Raw genomic sequence first — 9,247 nt, forward strand, 5'->3', positions numbered from 1 at the left:
TATGTGTGTTTTACTCTTTGTCCCCACACCCCCATACCTTCTTAAAACCCTGGTTTGGGTTAAAAATACACATTTCAGTGACCTTATTCCATGTTTGGATATGTATTGGCAACATTTTCTAAATATTCTGAATATCCTTGGTGCATTTTTAAATGTTCCACTTGGCAGAAGCAAACTACTGTCCACAATTCTCTTCTTTGTCCTTAATAGTTCTCTTTCAAACAGTCAGATGTTCTTGTAATCACTTCTTAAGTGAATCCTCGCTCATTACAATGTTTTGTTGAAATTTGACCTGAAATCCTACTTGGACATAAAAGATACACCCTATAACCTGACCAAGTATAAGGAGTAGGGCAAAGAAAACCTAAAAGGAGTTTTGTCAAACTCATCTAATAGGTTATACAGTTTTTCCGAGACTACTGTTTTTCCATGCAACATCTGACTAATCACATAACTCCAATAAATTATATGGAACTGCAAAATAAGCATCTTTGAAACAATAATTACCCATTTCATTGTTGAGGTAATAAAACCTTGTAATAAAAAATAAAAATCAACAAGTTTTACATAACATTTTGTGGTCAAAGTATTTATTACCCATAGAATTTCAGAGTGAAATTTAAGTTTTATCCAAAGCATTTTGAGGTTCAGAAGGGATTTGTTTATTGTACAAACTATCGGAACGTCCTAATTACAGTAATTTGTTTACAAACCCAATTCTCAGACAGAATGCATTCAACTTTGCCAAAGTAACATAGGTAAACCTTTATTGCATGTTATTTGTAACACTGACAATTTAACACATTGTTTTTCAATTTGCTTCAAACATGCATGCATATTCTAGCCTGGTGTCTGATGCACGCTACCAGCTGCTGAGTCACTTTGAGTTATCTTGCTAATCCAGTCCTGAGTCATGTGTGAACCAATCCAGACCATGGTTTATTTAACACAACGAGGTTGGATCATGCATTTGATCCAACATACTGTATTTGGTTTATTAGTATCAAATGGATTTATTAATTTTATTTTTTTTACTTTTAGTTTAATTTTGTATGATTAGATAAATGCCTAATGAGACTTCTATTGATAATATAATTAGGATATTCTTAATATGTAACTTTGTATGAAATATACTCTTTGTGTATGCTGACTTTATAGCAATTCTTTGGTCAAAGTATGAATGTTGAATGTTAATTTGAATCAGAGTTGCCCAAGTCCAGTCCTGGAGAGCTGGTATCCAGCAACCTTTAATTGATTCCCTTCTCTAGCACAGCTGAATCAAATCCAGCCCTCTGCAGAACTGAATGATTGCTGATGAGGGGATTTAGCCATTTAATCCAGGTGTGTTGGAGAAGCAATGCAAAAGTTGCAGGATCTCCTGGACTGGACTTATACACTCCTGGTTTAAGTGAACTAAGGTCATTCACACAAACTCTGGTGACGTTAACATTATAATATAGCGTTATTTAACTATCTTACCCTGTTTTATTTCTTCCTGTGAAAGAAACTTTGTGTAATGAGAACTTTGTGTTGTCTTTCGGTCTGCATATCCGTTAATAAAAGCGTGACTTGTAGAATAAAAGTTTATGATGTGTCAAGAACAAAATCATAAATGTTCAGTCCATTTTACTTGTAGCCCAACAGGTTTCACATCGGCATGATATTAGGAGTTTCACACATGCATATATGAGTCTATGTGCTGCAGAGGGGAATGTTCTTGTTTTTTTTTTTTTTTTTTTTTTTTACATTGTCAACATGCTCTAAATGACCATTTAGGCATATTGCAAAATGACAGTCAGGTGAAAAAAAAAATCCGTGGCACCTCTTCCAGCCACCTATTAATCTGATACATATCTGATGGAAGTTTTATGTTTTGGGTCATGCCTCAGGGTCCGACTCTGAAAACACAGTGCTGTGTTTGGTTTATGCCAAATTGTCACATGTTCTGGTGTCCCAAAAATCCATTGTCTGGCTTTTCTATGAAAAGCAAGAGATCTTGGAGACTTCTTTGAGTGTTTTGCAGTCTGGCTTCAGTGAGATGTTGTTTAGGCAATCAGACCTGGCCATGTTGTTTTAAATGTCTGCCACATATTGATTGGAGGATTACGAATTCATTTGAAACCAATTAGATTCCCTTGCCAGACTTTTTGGCTGCTGCAGTTTTCTGTCTGAAGACCTCTGGCAGCTCTTTCTGTTTCACCATGGTGTTCTCTCTCCCTTCAACAATCAGGACCACATAAAACTAAATGTCAGAGTTTAAGCCTACAAAATTCTAAGAATCAGTTTTCTAATCGTATTCTCTGGATGTGATGCTTAATGCATTTGTGCTCATATTTTTCCCAATTTAAATGTTTCATTCCTCACAATGAATGCTTTTATTACATTTTCACAGATATGCTAAAAGTGATCTTCTTCCATCTTTATTGTTTATTTATTTTCTAAATATGTATCAGCTTTGCTTACATTAATATCATGTTCTACCTTCAGTTTGCTATGTAAAGTTTTTGACCTTTGCCATTTCAAGAATTGATGTATGATGCTGTTTTTTATGTTAAGACATGCTTTCAAAGTTTAAGGACACTTGGAAGAAAGTATTGTTTATGCAAGACACTGCTGGTTTGAAAGTAATATTTTATTTTTTATTGTATTTTATTTGTTTTCCACTTGTCATACAAAACTGTTCAATCTAGTGTTACTTGGCGAATGGTCGATTACTGTAAGCCCCTGCTACTGAAGGATGCCTCTTCTGTACATACAGTGAAAACCATAAAACTCAAACAAAATCATCACCACTAAAGTACAGAAGAGGAGAAGAAACTAACACATTCTCCTGTGGCCAACCACATTAAATTAATTAGAGTCACAAAAAAAAAAACAGCTGTATTGGTGCACCTATCTCCTAGAAATCTACAAGAAGAAAAACTGCTGCATGTCATTACAGATGAAGTTGGGATGTGCTGTGGTGGCGCATGGGTTAAGCACAACCCACATATGGGGGCCTTAGTCCTCGGCGCGGCTGTCGCAGGTTCAGTTCCCAGCCTGGCGACCTCTTCCCCTTCTCTCATTACCCACTTTCCTGTCAATTAATTATCAAATAAAGGCCAATAAATCCAAAAAGGAAATAACAGCTGAAGTTACAGATGAGAGAAAAACTAACAAAGTCAAGGAAATGAGACAAAATAAACCACGGCTAGGATCTGCATAAGAATCCCATGTATGTGCAAGCTTATATTTTGTGTGCCTGCTGAATACTTGCCAGTGTATTGAGAATAGCAGAAGCAGTTTAGCAACACAGGTCCACTTTTCATGAGTGATAGCACACAGCAATAAGCTATACCTGTCGTCATTTGTAGGAGGTGCTTCCTATCATATCATGTGGACACTGTTTCAAATGAGTCAACGGTCTGTTTGAATTACTCATGATTTCCAAGGTAAACTTGTGCAAAATCTTTCTTGTAAACTGATAATTGACAGAGATTATTCCTATGCTATACTCTCTTGTGTTTATGCCGTGTGCTAAGAAAAGACAGTCTTTTAGTAATTAGAAGATAAACTTACACTAACACAAGCACATTGGTTTCCATAATCAAAGGACCAGCAAGAAAGAACCATATAATTGGATGAGACCATTTTTAGGTAATGTTTCAGATTTCAAAGCAATTAAAACTTTCCCTTCTGTTTTTCCAACATTGTAATAAAATTGTTCAAAAGACATGTTAATTTTGTCAAGTACAGTAAGTCTATTAAAGTACCACCAAGAATTAAAAAACACCTAACATTTGTCAAATTGCATGACAGTCAACAGTCGCACCCACACACTGATGTCAACACTGCCCCACCGAAACGACACGCGTGACGTGAGAAGACCCACAACAAGTATGGTTTTACAGTTTGTCCTTTTTGTCGCTGTCCAGTCCAGCCTGAGCAGAGGGATGACCAAATGTCACACAGATGACATAGAAGTACAAGGTCTCAACGTCATATACAGAAATACACACTCGCCCACGTACGAGCCGCTGAGGCGTGTAATGGAAATGTTAGAGATGAGGTCAAAACTCACCACAGCATGACCAAATACACAAATACACACACTGGCACAATCATGACTACAAAAGACTGAAACAAATACACAGGCTGCGGAGATCTTTTAGCACTGAGGTCAGAAGGGACCACAACAAGGGTATCACAAACTCAGGGTTTAACCTCTCAAGCGCACACTGTTACACACGTATCAAAACACATATGAGACAATCCTGTTTGACGTTTTGAAATTAGTTCCTCTAGTGTTGAAGCGGGATGACAGTGGGTGTAAAGATGTGACTTTTGCTGACTTCTCTTACAGTGTAAATTATTTGCTGGTTTTGACTTGTCAACAGCTGTGTTACATTTTTGTAGCATGTCTACAAACGATTATGGTAAAGTGTTTATCATTCAGGTTCCTGGGTTTCCTGAACAGAGCTTTCAAGAAGTGTGCAATACATAGACTTTAGCAATCAGTCTGTTCCTCCCACAGATGCTATCAGGTGCCATTAGATGGGCTGATAACTTTGTTGGAAATTCTCATGTGATTATGTTCTCAATTTTCTCAGCTGTGTTCCCAGGTACCTTTGATGCTCTAAATCCACAGCACAGGTTTTGGCTGCAAATTAGTTGTTTCAAGTAAGTTTGTGTTCAGTGTATCATAATTTTATAATAACATGTGTAAATGACCTTCACACACATACGACTTGGGCGACTTTATATTAATAATCCACAGAACTTGATATGATATCGATGTGAACTGTTTTCTAAAAGTTATTAGCATGAAATAGTCCAACATGTCTTGCTAAAGATTAACAAATCAGTTTTATTGAAACAAAATGGTCAAGCCCAACTTAACATGAACAATAACAAATAAAAAGTATTTTAGTGTAAACTTCCTCCTAGTTACTTTCTTCTGTGCTGGTATTGTTGTAAAACAGACGTGGCATAAAATCCTTCAAATATTCAGGGGTAACAAGTAATTTATTGTGATTTCAAATGTATCAACACAATACAGAGTAACAAATTTCTCTTACTGGGGGATTGCATTGAAGTACTACTTTCCCTCAGTTGTGGGAGAAGAAATCACTTGGAAGTGGAACAGAACCTGGTACATCTAAAACAGCTGTAGTTGTCCACAGTCTGAAGTCCATTGAACAGTCATATTATTACATCGTGATAAAATGTCACCTACTAAACACTTGATCCTCCACCAGTTTAATCTTGTAGTTTTGAGAAGGATCATAATGCAACTTGTAGCAAAAGCAGTTCACTCCACTGGTCCAGGTAAGAGCTGGCGATTAGACAGCACCAGTTTACTGCTGCCAGGGTCACACACACTGATGCCAGTGAGTGTGGAAACACACCAAACTGGAAACAGCATGGTGGAAACCCCCCACAAAGTCTCCTGGTAGAGCAACTTCGGCATTCAGTCTCCATGGTAACCAACTGTCCTGGGTGCTTACAGATGGTGATAGTCTCCATTAAATACAGTTTTAGGTTTTAACTCAGACATACACCAAAGAACCAAGATACTGGTTTGGCATTTAACTTGAAAGAGAGATTCCTTTGGGGCCAGTCAAAAACAAAAACACAACAGTCTCTTACCGGACAGTGTACATTAGCCTATGTGTGTTTATACTCGCAGCTCCAAGTATTCCTTCTTATTTTGAGATGATCGCTAGCATGAAGTAACAGTAATGAAGCAATTTCTCAAGGGTCACCTCATACTCACAACAGTCAAATATTTGTAAATATTTGTAAAGGCCTATATATACTGTATGTCACACTATTCAATGTGTCCCCTCTAGCTCAGTTGGCTGCCTTCTCTGGTTTGTCATGCAGTAACAATCTCATAATCTTCCAAACATCAGTGAAAGATGCATAAAACAGGTGGCTGGGTGTTTAGTTTCAGTTGATCAGTTCAAATAAATTAATACACCAATAACAATGTAATGTCATCTCAATGAACATAACTTCACTTCCACTGACAGGAAATTGTTATCCCAATGGGAAACTTAATGAATCCCTTTTTCTCTCTCTCTTTCATGTTTCCCAATAAAACTTACTAAATTAAATATTTCAGTGGCAGTTTTGGCTCACATTTCACTTGAAACCCCTTTTATGTATTTAACAAAGGACTGGAGTCGTTACCCTATAATCTAGGAAGAGGATATAGACTATATTTGAACATAAACCAAAATATTTTCTTGACCTTACCAAAGTTGATTTTGAAGGCTAACACTATTTCTTTTTAACACACAGCCTTCACCACAAGTGTTTAAAGCTACAACTTTCCAAACACAAACCAAATACAAAAACCAAAAATGGGAGTTTTGAAGTGCAGCTAGAGGTCAAAACACAGTTTTCCGAGACATCGGTTTTCCAAATTTTGTGTCCAGTCAATCAAAGGAAGAGATTCAAGAAATAGTCGTGTTTGGACATGCACTATTAGATTACACTTTGGTGTCCGATGTCCATGGTTCATGAAATTATGTTATTACATTGTTATTGATAATACAGTGAGTTTCTAACTGAGAAAATAATTATCACTGTTAAACTAGATATATAGATAAGTATTTTATCCTTTAACAATTGTCCATTGATAACATCATAGGGGATCAAAAATAATGACGGATTTATTAAGACTTGTAGGAGTGAAGGGACTTCTGAGTACTTGGATATTAACTCAGAAGTAAACTAGATCGACCTTATCTGTGCTGGAAATCAGTGGCATAAGGTGACCCTAAGATTTTCGGGAAATCTCACTTTTTTGTTGAGCCAAGACAGAGTTTTACCTTCTTGGGGATCTTGACCTTCTCATATGTGATGCTCAGCCTTCCTGCGGTCCACCTCAGAGGTCTTGTTTCAGTATACTTTTTAATTCACATTGCTCAGACCCTTCAAATGGAAATCAGAGTGGACATGTCTTTATTTTACAAACGGATGACAAACCTTCAACATGCAAATTAGTGTGGGGCAAAGATGGCTAAAGTAAATGTAGACTCATAAGGGCAACGGAAATGTGTAGGAGCAGAACAAAAAACTAAAATTAGATGAACTAAGTAGCCAAACACTTTCTCTAAAGAGGGTGAAAAGGAACCAGTAGCAGAGAGAAATAGTCAGACAGGGCTGCTGAAAAAAAAAAAGTAGGCAAAGAGTTCCAGCAGACTTTCTCCGAGTCTTGGAAGTCTTGCCAGTTAAAGCAGTGAGTCACATGTGACCTTGAGAGAAGAAATAACAGTAGAGGGATCCCTGGATTTCCACAGCAGCTGATGTGGTCACCTTGTTTTCTCGGGTGAGGTTTCTGAAAATGATTTAGGGGAAACTCTTCTGGGCTTATGAACTGTGTGGTGTTGAGAGTGACGCATACAGTGAGCCTCACTCTGAGGATACGCTTCAACGCCTTATCTGAAGGAGAAGAATCACATTTAGATCATTTTCATTCGGTAATGAACGTCTGAGGGACTGGACGTCTTACTCAGTTCGGATAGCAAAGTCAACTTGTTTACATGATTACTGTGCTAGTACAGAAATTATGCATCCCAAAGAGAAATAATTTGTAAAACTGTCAAAATATATTTTCGAAAACTAAAGGCCCCCAATGGGTAGAGATCCCTGTTTCTTTTTTCTTAATTTATTAGTTTATTACATGAATGTTTATGTAATTTGTGTTTTTCTGACCACATACTAAGCCAAATAGAAAGGTGTTTGTCACTAAGCGTATTTTCTTTCGAATACTGAAACCCGAGCTGGCTTGTGTTTGCCAAGTGTGACTAATGCAAGTCTGAGAAAAAAACTAAAATATCACAGTTGAGGTACCTTTCTGAACTCAGTTCTCAATACTTGTTGGTGTACTGTGATGCGTTTGTCAGCTGCACCAACAGTGATAGCCAGCATGCTGATACAATTCCTTATTTTGTGTGCACAGTTACGAAAGACCATACAGATTATTTTATGCGTCCAACATATATGGGTTTTCCCCAACAAACAGAGGTGTTTTCTACCTCTTACAATGATGTTCAGAGTGAAAAAGAGACTGCATTGGCTGCTTTGCTGTCTTTTGTCTTGTGAGCTACTCTGCATGTTGTGTTCAGACAGATATTGATGTTGAGAGGAGAAAAGTGAAGGACATAATGCTTTAAACTGTGAGAGGGGTACCCAGAGAGAACCAAAGCATGTGTGGGGAGAACATGCAAACTCCATTCATAAAGAGCTCAAGCTGGGATTCGCAACCTGGGATGTTCTTGCTGCCAGACACCATTGCCGACCACAAAATATTTTACATTTCCAAAGACAAGCTGACAAACTAATATTTACTTCTGGCTGTGAAGTGTATGAGCTACCAGCAATTTCTCATACATCAACAAGTGCACTCTACATAATTAATGACAACTCAAGTTGGTGTTGTTGGAACAGATAGTGTACCGTCATGGACAAGAAATGTGATACTGAACCTCATAGCCATGATAAACTCGGCTGTTAACCAGACCGTGAGCTATGCTAGATTGGAATTGAAAGCATCAACATTCTTCAAGTCCATAAAATCAGGTGCTCTGAGGTATTGCTGCTAAGACAGTCTGACTGCATTCACTTTTAAGAATGAATGACAATGTTTACAGACAATTCTTTGCTGGGAAGCGCCTGCTTCCTGTAAAAACATATTTCAAATAAACACGCAGCTGAATTACAAGGATGCACTTTACAGCTTTTTCATTATTTTGCCGCCAGCAGGGGAAAAGTGATGGTTGGGAAAAGTCAACAGACAAGAGTCGGCAGCCTGCTGCCTTGTTTATGTAATTTGTTTCATGAAAGGATCACTCAATGTGTGTATTTGTGTCAAATGTTTGCCATCCAAAATGAGCCCGTGGCAAAGAAGGCCTTACTCACCGACCACAATCTACAGTGGCGTGGACCCAAAGTAAAGATGGCTTAACTGTGCAGCTACTGTACTGCGTTGAGGCTTCACCCCTGTTGCACCTCATGAAAGGGTGAAAATTACACATTCACAATTACACATTATTACTCAGATGTTGGACTTCCTATGAGACGTTTTCAACAGCAGTAAGCACAAGCAAATAAGCTGCAAATGAATTATTAAACGGCATGATGCTGTTCCACAAAAATTGGACACCAATGGGTTTTAAAAAAGAATCGTAACCTTTATATTTAGGATATGGTTGAAGTTCATCACCTTCCTACTATCCATTCACTTCCTTGCACGAAC

This window comes from Xiphophorus maculatus, chromosome 3 (assembly GCF_002775205.1).
Source record: "Xiphophorus maculatus strain JP 163 A chromosome 3, X_maculatus-5.0-male, whole genome shotgun sequence".
NCBI lineage: Eukaryota > Metazoa > Chordata > Actinopteri > Cyprinodontiformes > Poeciliidae > Xiphophorus > Xiphophorus maculatus.